Source organism: Oryctolagus cuniculus, chromosome 2 (genome assembly GCF_051225735.1).
Source record: "Oryctolagus cuniculus isolate XC-2025 breed Fujian yellow rabbit chromosome 2, ASM5122573v1, whole genome shotgun sequence".
Taxonomy (NCBI): Eukaryota; Metazoa; Chordata; class Mammalia; order Lagomorpha; family Leporidae; genus Oryctolagus; species Oryctolagus cuniculus.
Window position 1 is genome coordinate 203,174,683 of NC_142868.1, and position 13,745 is coordinate 203,188,427.

Here is a 13,745-nt window from a genome sequence, read left to right on the forward strand (position 1 = left end):
GAGGATGGAAGACCTCTCTCTCTTTGCCTCCCCTCTCTCTGTGTAACTGTGACTTTCAAGTAAAATAAATAAATCCTCTTTTTTTTTTTTTTTTTAAATAAAAGCTGAACCAAAAGCTCCAAGCTGTTGCAATGGTAACTTGAAGTAGTTAGTGTGGGGAGCAACTCGGACTAGACTGTTACTGGAATTAAGACTTATTCTATGCATCTGCTCTCCCACAATATGGCGCTGAGAAGGGAGTAACAACTTCTACGCAGCTGCCTCTCGCCAACTTGAGTGATGACCTGCAGGAGTTGATCCTGCCCCTGATTGGAGGAGAGCAGTGTACTCGGCGTGTGGGCAACCGAGTTGGGATTGGCGGAAGAGGACTATAAAGGAGGAGAGAGACAACATGCACCAGGAACACCTGAGGAACATCTGAGCAGCCCCCGAGAGAGCTGGCCGGCGGTGTGCCACTCCCCTGCGGAAGTGGGGAAGGTGGCAGGGGGAACCGCCCTTCCACGGAGGTGGAAGGGACGGTAGCCAACCCGGGAAGAACCAGCAGCAAACCCGGGGAGGGCCGAGCAGACCAAAGAACAGCGCAGGGTCCTGTGTCGTTCCTCCGCGAAGAGAGGGAGCGACAGTTAGGAAGTTCTGGACTGGGTTTCTGGAGTTTCTTGGGATTTGTTAGTGTTTTTTCCTTCCCCCCGGTGAAGTGAAGTCCATCAGGCATCCTGGAAGTGTCCACACCTGCCTGGCCGAGTGCTGCTGCTGCGGTTACGGCTCCCTCTGAAATTTCTTCCTCTGGAATCCGCTGGTGCGGCCTTTTCGTGAGGCATGGATCGCGGATATTGGCGCCTCCTGAATGCCCTTGGCAAAGGAGGGCCAGAGTGTGGGCTTGAAGGTGTTTCATTGCACTTTGCAGAAGTAGGCCTCTACCTCTTCATCTGTAAGGTGGGTATGATAGCACCACAGTGAGTGAAGTCACCGCAGGCGTGTGAAATCCTTATTACTGCGCCTGAAACGGGACAAACCGCAGATACACTGCCTTTCTGCTCCTCCTCGCAGCTGGCAGGCACGCCGGACGGGTGGCCCCACGCCAAGTCCTCCTAGCACTGACCTTGTGGGAGGACGTCTGTGCAGGATGAAGAGGGAAGCGACTCACCTGCCGCTGCCCACCCCGGGCCCTCAGGGAGCGGGGAACCAGGCCCTCTCCAGCCTCCGCGTCTCAGCACCATGTGACTTTGGCCAGAGTGTTTTCCTTTCTGTCACAAAAGATGCATTCTGTGTGACAGCCACTAAGGAGAACTGCCGGTGGAGAAGACTGTGTGTGAAGCTGGGAGGTGTGCGGAGCTGCGTGCTCGCCCCCGGGAGTCTCCGGGCCCTGTGTGGTCCATGGCTCCCCACTCTGCTCCCCGCCTGGCTCCCCACTCTGCTCCCCGCCTGCAGGCCGACTGTCCTGGATGAGGGCGCCCAGGCGTGCTGCACACGCGAGGGAAAGGCTGCTCCCCGCGACGCTTCCCAAGTGGGGACGTGGCCCTCCCCCCTGCCCCAGTGTGGCCAGGACGGATGTCTCGGGGCCAAGGCCAGCTGGCACCGTTGGGTGGGGCGTGGGGGTCGCGCTCCGTGTCTCTGAGGGGTTAGGGAAGACGCAGAGCCAGGTTTTGATGTGCTGTTCCAGTGCCGGTTCTCAGAACGTGGTGCGGTTGTGCCCGTCTCCCTCAGAAAGGGAGAACAGAGCAGCGAGTTCAGCTGTAGCTTGGTGTGTGTGTGCTGGGGACACACGGGGAGTCCCTGTGCAAGCAGGGGGACGGCTGGAAGGTGTGTTAGGTAGGAAGTCAGATATGAGCTTATGTGTGTATGCTGGGGAGTCCCGGTGCAAGCCGGGGGACGGCTGGAAGGTGGAGGTCCAGGCCCTCCTCTCATGTGCTCTTGTCTTCCTGGGATGTGAGGGAGCCACTCCTACACACAGCTGGGTGGGGTTCAGGAAATGAAGCCGACTGCATTATCTGGCTTTGCTCTGTCAACGTGCAGTTCCGGTAACGACCCTCTCATGCTGTTGGGTGCACCTGTTTTAAGGTATGTGTGAACGAATGCTAGTGGTTTGTGGAGCTGCACGCTGTGCAGGGTTAGTGCCTGGCCTCGGATTTTAAACATCTCGCCCCATTCTGACCTCTAGCACAGGCGACTCTCAGTCTACCTTTTGTCTCTGTAAGTGACTTTTTTTCCACACTATATGTAACTTTATCATCCAAGTCACCTTCTTCTGTGGCTTCTTTTCACTTTGAATTATGTCTCCAGGACTCATTCGTGATGTAGCATGGATCAGTATGTGGCTTTAAAAATTTTTTTTTTATTTGACAGGTAGAGTTACAGACAGTGAGAGAGAGAAAGAGAGAGAGGTCTTCCTTCCGTTGGTTCACTCCCCAAATGGCCGCCACTGCCGGCGCTGCACCGATCCAAAACCAGGATCCAGGCGCTTCCTCCTGGTCTCCCACGCGGGTGCAGGGCCCAAGCACTTGGGCCATCCTCCACTGCACTCCCGGGCCACAGCAGAGAGCTGGCCTGGAAAAGGGGCAACCGGGACAGAATCCGGCGAGTATGTGGCTTTTTTTTTTAAAAAAACGATTTATTTATTTATTTATTTAGAATGTCAGAGTTTTACACACACACACACACACACACACACACACACAGATCTTCCATCCCCACTGTCCAAATTGCTGCAGCAGCAAGGGCTGTGTCAGGCCGAAGTCAAGATCCAGGAGATTCTTCCAGGCCTCCCACGTCAGGGCAGGGGCCCAGACACGTGGGCCATCTTCCACTGCTTTTCCCAGGCCATGGGCAGGGAGCTGGGTCGGAAGTGGAGCAGCTGGGACCTGAGCCAGCACCCACATGGGATGCCGGTGCTTCAGGCCAGGGTGTTAACCTGCTGGCCACAGCGCTGGCCCCAAGCACTCCTCCTGGGTTTTCCTTTCCTAGGCAGGTAAGGAGGCCTCCCTGAGGCCTGGTCGGCGCCCCCTGCTGGTGGGCACATGCAGCACCTTCTCAGGGCTTGCCGGCCCTGGTTCCTGTCGCCCTGAGTTCTCTTTTGCAAAGTTCCAGTGGGCTTGGGCGTTTGGCGTGGCAGGTGTGCTGCCCCCTGGGACGCCTGCCTCCCGCACCGGAGGGCCTGGATTCAAGTCCCAGCTCCACGTGCAGTTCCAGCTTCCTGCTAACATGCACCCTGGGAGGCAGCCGGTGATGGCTCAAGCACGTAGGTCCCGGCCTCACGCGTGGGCAGGGCTCCTGCCCGAGGGACCAGCCATAGGTTGCAGGCTTATGGGGAGTGAACCAGTGGGTGGAAGATCCCTCGTGTCTCTGCCTTTCAAATACGTGAAAAATAAAGTGAATTTAAGCAAAATGCAGTTTCGCGAGGGCGCTGCCCTCCACAGCCTGCTGCAGCTGTGTCTTTCCGTCGGGTGTGACCGAAGAAAAGCAGCCTTGCCCCCAGCAGGCACCTCCTCCACCAACTGCACCCCAGTGGCTCCCCGCGGCAGAGGGGCTGGCAGGCCTGGCCACGTGCCTTCCTGCCCATGGGGCCACTTGGGGCACTGTGCCACGTGGCATCAAGTGGTTTCCCACGTGTGACGTCACCTGGCACTCCTGCAGGGCCTGCGGGTCAGTGGAGAGTCTCACCCACCTTGTGCTGGAGGCGACAGGCTCAGGCAGCGAGTGGTGGTCCCATACCTGACCCCAGTCCTCGCCTTCTCCTCGGTGCCGCAGACCCAGGGCTTGGAGGGCACAGGTTTGCAGCAGCCAGACCACCCCTCTGCTTTTTCCTGTGCAGTTTTTGTTGTAACAGAGACATAACGTAAATGTAAAACTCACCGTGTGGCCTTGCCAAGTGCACGGTGCAGGGCATTAAGGACCATCCCACGGCTGAGCAGCCCGGCGCCATCCGTGTCCAGGACTCTGGCGCTGTTGGCACCGGCTGCCCCCTTCCCTCAGCCCCTCTGTCCTCTGCCGCCTGCCTCTGCAGAGGTGGGGACCCCCGGGGCCCTGAGGGGCAGCTTCAGTGTCTTTCTGTGACTGCCTGGTTCCACTCAGGGCCGTGTCCCTGGGGTCATCCACGCCGCCCACAATCCCTGTTTGCTTTTTGGGTCTGAATAATGTTCCACTGTATATAAAGGAGTGCTTCAAGAAGTCCATGGAGAAATGAAATGAAGTTTATTTTGGTGCAAAAAAATCTGAAGTCCATGCATCCAAGAGGTCTTCACAGTGTTCATGGAAAATGCCGCTGTGAAAAGCCGCACGGATGTCAACATGTTTTGCACTAGATAACGCCTTTTATTTGTTTCCTGTGAGCTTTCAGGCTCCCCTGTGTATGCCACGTTGGGTTCAGCCATCAGCCACTGGGAATACCGGTGGCCTCTGAGGGCGGTGCTCCTGTGAAGGGGGATGTGGAACAGCCCCTGTGCCTTGGACGGCGTCTGCACCGGGAAATGTGACGAGGTGGCTGGTACTTGCCCCCGGGACTGGGTCCCTCCAGTGGTGGGCTCACGGGTCTTCCTGAAGTGGGTCTGACATGAGGCCCTGTGGCTCTCACTGCTTCTCACCCCAAGTGGCCTCGGGACTCCACCCAGGAAGGGGCGCCTCCACGCGTGGCTCCTCGCCCCAGGCCTGGCACCTCCAGACCCAGGGTGGAACCAGCGATGACCTTCACCAGCTCCAGCCTGCGGCTTCCTCACCGCGCAGAAAGCGTCAGAGTGGCTGCCTGCGCAGGCCTCTGCTTTCAGACTCCTGGGAGTGGGGCGGTGACCGTGACTGCACGCTGGGCTTGGCCTTGCGAGGAGCTGCCACACTGTCCTCCACCGTGGCTGCCTCATGCCAGGCCCGCCAACAAGGCGCTGAGGAGCCAGACCCGGGCGTCATCCCGGGCGTGGAGGGCAAACACTGAAATGGGCACTGCAGCTGCCGGTGTTCGGGACTGCAGCTGGGAGCAGCTGTGTGAGTTCTGGGTCTCTGCAGGGTCTGCAGGGCGTGGCCAGCGCTCTGCCACCGGCCGGACTGCATGGTCCCGTGGGTGCAGGTGTGTGCAGGGTGCAGGTGTGGCACCGCTGTGCGGCACTGCGGGGCCTGCTATGCTGGTGCTTGCTCATTCAGTCTTTACCTCCCCTGTCTGTCCTGACAGACACAGCCGGACACATGCGTCCCCTGGTTGCTGGCCAGGCCCTCAGAGCCCCCGCCCTGCCCAGCCCCCTCACGGGTCCTTGGGCCTCTTGCTGCAGCAGGTTGTCATCCCCACCTCTGGGCAGCTGGGACCGCGTAGGGCGTGAGGTGTGGAGGGGTCAGAGGTTGACACTGAATCCATGCATCTGCCTGGGACAGGCTTTTCACAGCCCAGGGCAGAGCGAGCCGGTTCTGACCCGGGAGAGAAGATCTGCCCGGTTCTGACCTGGGAGAGAGGGTCTGCCCGGTTCTGACCCGGGGAGGACAGAACATGTGTCTGGTGCTGTATAAAGGAAAGGAGGGTTAAATACGCCTGTGCCGAGTGGGCTCCTCCCGTGTCCTCCCGCATCCCCTGTTCAATGAGAAAGATAAACATGGCGCTGGCACCCCGGGCGGGTCCTCTGCGGGGCAGGTGCATGGCTTCCTGAGACGGTGTTGTGCACCGGCCCGCTCTTTCAACTCCGGGTTTAGGAAGCTCTGCGAATATGTCGACACAGTGGAGGGTTTCCACGCCTGCTAAGCTGGTTATCACGGGGCGACGGTAACACCTCTGCGCTGAGGGGGCTGTGCAGGAGGCCGTGCACAGTGGTGTGTGATATCCAGTCAGCGTGTGCTGTGCAGCTCTGTGTGTGTGTGTAGTCAGCGTGTGGTGTGCAGCTCTGTGTGTGTGTAGTCAGCGTGTGGTGTGCAGCCCAGCGTATGTGTAGTCAGTGTGTGGTGTGCAGTTAGTGTGTGTGTGCAGTCAGCGTGTGGTGTGCAGTCACCATGTGGTATGCAGTCAGCATGTGGCACGCAGTAGCGTGTGTTGTGCAGCCCAGTGTGTGCAGTCAGTGTGATGTGCAGTTAGCATGTGGTGTGCAGTCAGCATGTGGTGTGCAGTCAGCGTGTGGTGTGTAGGTTGTGTTGTGTAGTTAGTGTATGGTGTGCAGTAGTGTGTGATATGCAGTTAGTGTGTGGTGTGCAGTTAGTGTGTGGTATGCAGTGCAGCATTTGTGTAGGGCCAGCATGTGGTGTGCTATCAGTGTGTGGTATGCAGTTTGTGATATGTAGTCAGCATGTGGTGTGCAGTTAGTGTGTGATGCGTAGTTAGTGTGTGGTGTGCAGCCCAGTGTGCATGTTCAGTCAGCATGTGCTGTGCAGGTAGTGATGTAGTCAGCATGCGGTGTGCAGTAGCATGTGATATGCAGTTAGTGTGTGGTGTGCAGTCAGCATGTGGTGTGCTGTCAACATGTGGTGTGCAGTTTGTAGTATGCAGTGCAGCATGGGTGCATAGTCAGTGTGTGGTGTGCAGTTAGTGTGTGGGGTGCAGTCAGCATGTGGTGTGCAGTAGCGAGTGATATACAGTTAGTGAGTTGTATGCAGTGCAGCACTGGTGTGTAGTCAGCGTGTGGTGTGCAGTTTGTGATGTGTAATCAGCATGTAGTGTGCAGTTAGTGTGTGGTTGCAGTTTGTAATGTGTAGTCAGCGTGTGGTGTGCAGGTAGTGTGTAGTATGCAGTGCAGTACTGGTGTGTCAGCATGTGGTGTGCTGTCAGCGTGTGGTGTGCAGTTAGTGTGTGGTGTGCAGTTAGTGTGTGGTGTGCAGTGCAGCATTGGCGTGTAGTCAGCATGTGGTGTCAGCATGTGGTGTGCAGTTTGTGATGTGTAGTCAGCATGTGGTGTGCAGGTAGTGTGTAGTATGCAGTGCAGTACTGGTGTGTCAGCATGTGGTGTGCTGTCAGCGTGTGGTGTGCAGGTAGTGTGTGGTATGCAGTGCAGCACTGGCGTGTAGTCAGCGTGTAGTCAGCGTGTGGTGTGCAGGTAGTGTGTGGTATGCAGTGCAGCACTGGCATGTAGTCAGCATGTAGTCAGCGTGTAGTCAGCGTGTGGTGTGCAGGTAGTGTGTAGTAAGCAGTGCAGCACTGGCGTGTAGTCAGCATGTGGTGTACAGTTAGTGTGTGGTATGCAGTGCAGCACTGGCATGTAGTCAGCGTGTAGTCAGCGTGTGGTGTGCAGGTAGTGTGTAGTATGCAGTGCAGTATTGGTGTGTCAGCGTGTGGTGTGCAGTTAGTGTGTAGTAAGCAGTGCAGCACTGGTGTGTAGTCAGCGTGTAGTCAGCGTGTGCTGTCAGCGTGTGGTGTGCAGCACAGCACGTACGGTGGGCGTGGTGCTGTGTGGGCTTTGTCCTGCTGCTGTGAAGGGGGATGGATTTAAAGTGGTAGAGTCCTGTTTTTACTGTACCGTTTCCCATTTTCCATTTTTGCCGTTTTAACCGGTCCTGGCGACACATGGCTCTGCCCGGGGCTCATTTCCTGACTGCCACCCAAGGTGGATGGGGGCCCGCCCCAGCGACTCTGAAAGGCAGAACCCAGGGCTCAGGACCAGGTCAGCCTGCGCACGGCGGCTGCCTCCTGCAGGGACCGCGGGATGAGTGGAAGGTGTTCGGCCGGGCCCCCTGCCCGCCAGGCGCCCCGTCCCTGCCCCGGGCGCGGGCACCGCAGCCCTCAGGAGTCTGTGACTTCGAGGCGCAACTGCCTGCACGCTGGCGGTGAGGAAGGAACCAGAGCAGGCTGCAGGCAAGGAGTGGGCTGTGTTCTCCTGGCGATCCTGAGTTAATTAATTTCCCACTTAATTCTCTGGGTGGGCAGAGTCTGTGAAGAGCCGGGGGCTCTGAGCCCCGAGCCGGCTCCTCCTGCAGCGCGCGTCCCCCTAGCGCCCAGCTGACCTTTCGCGAAGATTCCCCTTTATTCCAATTATTGATTCTTTAATGGCATCTAATGATGATGTAAGGAGGCTGCCAGCTCGGAGCTGCGGTGCGATCGATCGCCCCGGGGAGCCGTGCAGGACAGCCTCAGCCCCACCCCCACGGCCTCCCTGCCCGCCGCCCCCGCCAGCCCTGTGTCCGGCTCCGAGCCCCTGAGACGCGTCCCCCCTTCTTCATCGGCCTAAATCCTCCTTCTGCTTTCAAGACACAGCTCAAATATCACTCCAAATGTCAGAGAACCAAGTGATCTTTCACAACACAAACCGCATCCCCTCGTTCCTGTGCTCAAACCTTTAACTGTCCACAAGCCGGCTGCCTGGGCTCCGGGCTCTCCTGTGCTCCCTGTGCCGGGCGCTCTGGCCTTTCTCCCAGCCCCAGACCAGACGGCCCGGTCCTCGCTAGGGGACGTGGCCCCTGCTGTCCCTCTGCAGGTGTGGCTTTGCCGTCCATCCCGTGGCCTCCCTCTCCCTTAACCCACACAGCCCGAGGGAGAGCTGAGTGGCTGCCCGGTCTAAGGTGGTCCTTGCGGTGGTAGAACAATGACCCCAAGGTCATCCTCACCCCACCCCTTCCTCGTGCCCTCTGTGAGTCCAGTGGGAGCAGGGGCTTGTGGGGGAACAGAGGTGGCAGAGGGTAGGGGGCAGGTGTTGTTTTCAGCTGATGTGTGGAGCCCTTGGGACATACCCAGCCCTCTCCCTGCCTGGTTCCTGCCTGAAGACTCCAGACCTGCGCTGGGAGAGACGCAGAGCTGTGTGCCTGTCCCGTCACCGCTGTGACAAATCAGCACACGCTGATGTCCTAGCCACGGGGATGCGCTGTGTCCCAGCTCTGTGGCCTGCCGTCCTGTTCGTGTCTCTGAGGGTAGAAGCGAGGTGGGAGGGTGGTCAGAGCCACTTGGTGAGAAGGGTAGAGCCCCCATCATTGAAGTAAACACGTGTCATACACAGGCTCCAGAGACCACAGGGTGTGTGTGCAAGTAGTCGGCACCACTGCACACTGGGTTAAGGAAGAGGCTGCTCACGCATATGCTTCTCACCACAAGGCATGATGGGTGTTGCCCACTTGTGTATCTCCCTGTACCTCTCAAGTCTTCCCCTCGTGTGTAGGGCCTCCTGGGTGGTGTGTGCAGTGAGTTCTCACTTCATATTATCTTTATTTATTTATTATTTTTACAGGCAGAGTGGACAGTGAGAGAGAGAGAGAGAAAGGTCTTCCTTTGCCATTGGTTCACCCTCCAACGGCCGCCGCAGCCGGTGTGCTGCGGCCGGCGCAACGCGCTGATCTGAAGCCAGGAGCCAGGTGCTTCTCCTGGTCTCCCATGGGGTGCAGGGCCCAAGCACTTGGGCCATCCTCCACTGCACTCCCGGGCCACAGCAGAGAGCTGGCCTGGAGGAGGAGCAACCGGGACAGAATCCGGCGCCCCCACCAGGACTAGAACCTGGTGTGCCGGCGCTGCAAAGCAGAGGATTAGCCTTTTGAGCCACGGCGCCGGCTCTCACTTCATATTATCTTAGCACTTATTAAAGCCTATTTGTTTGGGGGCTGGTATTGAGGGCTAGCAGATAAAGCCACCACCTGCAAAGCCATAATCCCATCTAGGCATCAGTTCGAGTCCCAGCTGTTCCACTTCTGATCCAGTGCCCTGTTAATGGCCTGGAAAAGCAGCAGAGGATGGCACAAGTGTTTGTGCCCCTGCACATGGGAGACCTGGATGAAGCTCCTGGTTCTTGGCTTCGGCCGTTGCAGCCATCTGGGGAGTGAACCAGTGAATGGAAGATCTCACTTTCTCTGTCTCCCTCTCTTTATCACTCTTTCAACATAAATACATAAAACAAAACAAAAAGAACCCAATTCGTGTGCATTAAACCCCTTTATAATATCCAGAACAAATGATTCATGAAGGACAGAAGTCGTTCTTTTGGTCACAGGCTGTATCTGAGAACACAGTCGCCCTGCCCAGGCAAAGTGCAGGGAGGATGGACCCAGAGGGCAGGCAGGTGTTAGGTTGGCTCTGGACAGCGTCCCCTGTGGTCTCCAGTGGTCACTGGGCCCTGTGTGCCCTGGCCTGGGCTGGCCTCGGGCTGCTGCCTCTGTGTGGATTTGGATGAAGGTAGTGGGGGCTCAGCACGTCCCAGGGCCCGAGCCCAGCTTGGTGATCTCAGCTCCTCCGACCACTTCCTTAGGGCCAGGGATTGCAGCCACGGCAAGTGGGTGGATGGCCCTGGTGCGTTCTGGCGGCAGAGGGACAGACTATGGCTACCCCGTGTGACTGCGGGTCCTGGTGGGGGAGTGGTGTGCGCCAGGCAGCCCGAGTGCCTCCCCCGCCTGCCCCGCCAGCTCCACCTTCGGGTCCTCGTCCCCGTTCCGCCTGAGGCCGCCCAGGGAACAATCGCAGGGCTGCGGCAATGCCTGGGATCTGCACGGTCTCCGTGGGATGCGAAGGAAGCAGACAGCTTGGCATTCAGGAGGACGAACAGCTGCACCTTGGAACGTGGCGATTTCTCTTGGGAGAGGCTTCCTGTCAGGTAAACACCAGCAAATCAAAAACCAATTCTGCAGAGGGATGGTTTTCCTCGCAGGAGATGGAATTACAAAGGCTAAGAAACAACGTGCATTCTGTTGAGAAAACCGAACAAAGTCACTGTGCAGAATGTGTGTTTTATGTGCGTGTGTGCGTGACGCGGGGGCGACGGGCGTAGTGGCAGAGGTCAGCCCAAGTCTCCCTGTGAGTGGCGGGGCTCCAGCATCTGTCTCCCAGAGTGGCAGCTGGCCGTGAGCTCCCACGCGGTGTCTGTGCCGCTGCTACCCCCGTGAGTGCCTGATGCTCGTGGCCCAGGGAGGCAGGGCAAGGGGGTGCCCGGCCTGGGATTCTGGGTGTTTGGGGACTGGGGGGTGTGTCAGCTGGGGCCTGGTGCTTCGCTGCTGCCCTCAGGGCCGCGCTGAGCACAGACTGGAGCAGTTCCCAGCGCTGGGTTTGGTCATTTTCATCATTAACGAGTCTCCTGCTGACATGGGGACACGCCTGTCCTCTCTTGTCTTTGCAGGCCACGCAGGGCAGGGACCTTGTCTCTGCTCGCCCAAGGCGACAGTGCCTGGCCCACTGACCACAGCTCCCCATGAACCCCGTCCATCGTCCATCGTCCATGCAAACTGCCTCAGCGCGGCAGGGGGCCCAGGAGGAGCGGGCACGACAGTCCTGCTGGGCGGGGTGGGGGGAGCTGACAGGTCCAGAGCAGGCAGGTGGAGCAGGTGGGTGTCTGTGCACGGCCTGCTTCCCACCTGCCTGGGGCTCAGGGTCCCAGCTGTCTCTGCAGCACCCTCACGGCTGGCCCTGGAGCAGGCACAGAGGCCTCGGCTGGGCCCCTTCTCTGTACCCCGGGGCAGCAACGCTGTGTCGTTTAGGACAGCTGGGATCAGATGACGCCTGTGCAGTGTGGGGGGGGCATTGTGCTTTTCCCAGTGCTGCGTCTTCAACTGCAAAGCACAGCAGTGCCGCACAGGTGGGGAAGGGAACGGGGCAGGCGCCGACGGGGCGGACGTGTGCAGCGAGCACTGGAAGCAGAGCTCTCTGTGGCCGCTCCGCTCAGGGCGAGGCTGTGACAGCTGCTGCTGTTCTGTGCTCTTTACAACCTCCCGCTACTCGCCAAGGACACGGGCGGCCTTTCAGTCCCGGTACCGGGGAGCCTGCAGGCACTGCTGATTGCCGGGGTCTCTGCTTGATTGTGGGGTCAGCATCTCGCAGGATAATTCACAGCAGCACCAGATCCACGGTCAAGGCCGGGCCGATACGTGGGAGAGGCTGGGTTCACGTTGTGCCGCTTCTTCTTCTTGTGGCCGTTCTTTCTCAGGGACGCGCTGTCAGAATTTCAGTGCCCGGATTTCCTGCTAGTGACAGCCGTGCGCCAGCCGTGCGCCAGCCGCTCAGAGGGACAGCTTCACGCCGCCGCGCGACGGCCTGCGTCCCAGCTCTGCTCTGTCTGAAGACAAGACCGCATTCCCTGCTAGTCTCAGCTTTTTTTGGACTAAACTTGCATCCTTTGATATTCATACAGATTTTGTTGCTGTAACGAGCAGACTCTATTCCTCCAAAACTAATTTTTTAAGATTTTATTTATTTACTTGAGAGGTAGAGTTATAAAGAGGGAGAGAGAGAGAGAGAGAGAGAAATCTTCAATCTACTGGTTCACTCCTCAAATGGCTATAATGGGCAGAGCTGGGCCAAACCAAAGAGCCAGGAGCCTGGAGCTTTTTCCAGGTCTCCCACGTGGGTACGGTGGCCTAAGGACTGGGCCGTCTTCCACTGGTTTCCCAGGCACATCAGCAGGGATCTAGATGGGTCGTGGAGCAACTGGGACTTGAACTGGTGCCCACCACCCGGCATCACAGGTGCTGGCTTTACCTGCTATGCCACCATGCCAGGCCCGTGCCAGGCCTTCTTTAAGGGGCTTTCAGTATTTACTTTTGTCTTACTTCCGGTGAGGGAGTTGCCCCTGGGGTCTGTTTTGCTGGTGCAACTGAAAGCAAAGAGCAGTTAGGTCAGTGGTGTAGGGCACTGTGGCTGCTGGGGGGAGACATGGACCACAGTGTGCCTGGCGGTCCTGGTGCTGCCCCTCCGACCGAGTGCCAAGCTATGTGGGCACACTCGGGGCCTCCGCTCTGTCCGGGGCATGCTGTGGGTGGCTCCGGCCACACACCTTACCCATGTATTGAGGGCAGCTTTGTGTCCCCAGGAGACACGTGTGCACCCTGCTAGCACTGTTCTCCAAGTTTCCGGGCTGGTTCTTTCCATTTCTCCAGGCAGCCTTTATAGTCCATTTTGTTTAAAGCATTCTGTTGGAATTCGGTTGAGACGTGAGTGTGGTCAGAGGCACATCTTCCCCACAAGGCCTCTGGAGGAGGGCGGGGCGTGCGTGCTGTCCCGCATGCCCGTGGGCTCGGGGCTCGGGTCCCTGGAGCCCAGCAGGCTCCTCCTAAGGCTCTTGCAGGCGTTCACTTTGCTTCAGGGAATGGTCTTCCTCTGTGCTTGCTGGCGCGGAGGGAAACTTTTGCCTTTTCGATTCCTAGTAATGGCATTCGAAAGATGAGTGTATTTGTTTAAAAGATTGTTTTCTGTTTCTCAGATAGGGAATCGTGTCATGTCTGAACAATGTGAGTTTCCCTTCCTTCCCAATAATTACACGTGTGTGTGTGTGTGTCCCTTTTCTCATTTTGTGGCAGCTCTGGGAGACGCTGGCCACAGTAAGCTGCCTCGCATTTCCTGTGATGTCCGGGTTATCGCTGGCTCTCGGCGGCTGGCTCTGCGGTTTGAGCGTGTTCTGCTGTGTTGAGGGAGCGCGCCTTCCCAGCTTCGTGGCTTCTCAGTGCTGGCTGACGTGACGGCAGTGTTTCTGTCTTTGGTCTGCACCCGCAGGAGTCCAGGTCTCGATCCTGCTTCTCTGTGTCACTGTGCATGCTTACCTGTCACAGGCCCTTAAAGCATGGCCTTCCAGCCGTGGCTTTGGCATTTGCGCTTGCGGTTCCCGCTCGGCCCTGGCTTGGCCTGTGCTGGGGCACGCTGGCTTGGGAAGCACTCTGCCGGGAAGCGTGCCCTGTGTTCTCTGGGAACACTCATCTAGCGTGGACAGCAGTCCGCAGTCTAACCTGTAAAGACGCGTGAGAAATAATTCTTTAACAGCATTTTCCATCTCATACACGGCTTTTTGTTTATTGCTTATTGATTCAATTACGGTGACTCATTTTCCTAGAGAAGAGAAAACATATATCGTCTAAATACCAGCATCAAGAATGAAACATATTTATCGATCTCTCCTGTA

At 57.8% G+C, this 13,745-nt stretch overlaps 1 long non-coding RNA gene across 6 annotated transcripts in view; it reads left to right on the plus strand.

Moving 5' to 3' along the window:
• Positions 1-330: 330 nt before the first annotated feature.
• The window catches only part of LOC127487512 (uncharacterized), a 223,757-nt gene continuing 210,342 nt past the window's right edge, over positions 331-13,745 (plus strand). For 2 of the 6 annotated variants that reach the window (XR_016230664.1, XR_016230666.1), the window contains exon 1: positions 332-933. This is a non-coding gene — a long non-coding RNA (uncharacterized LOC127487512). Of the gene's footprint in view, positions 934-10,302; positions 10,458-13,745 lie in introns of those variants that run through there. The other 4 variants (XR_016230668.1, XR_016230665.1, XR_016230667.1 and 1 more) reach the window with 3 other exon arrangements.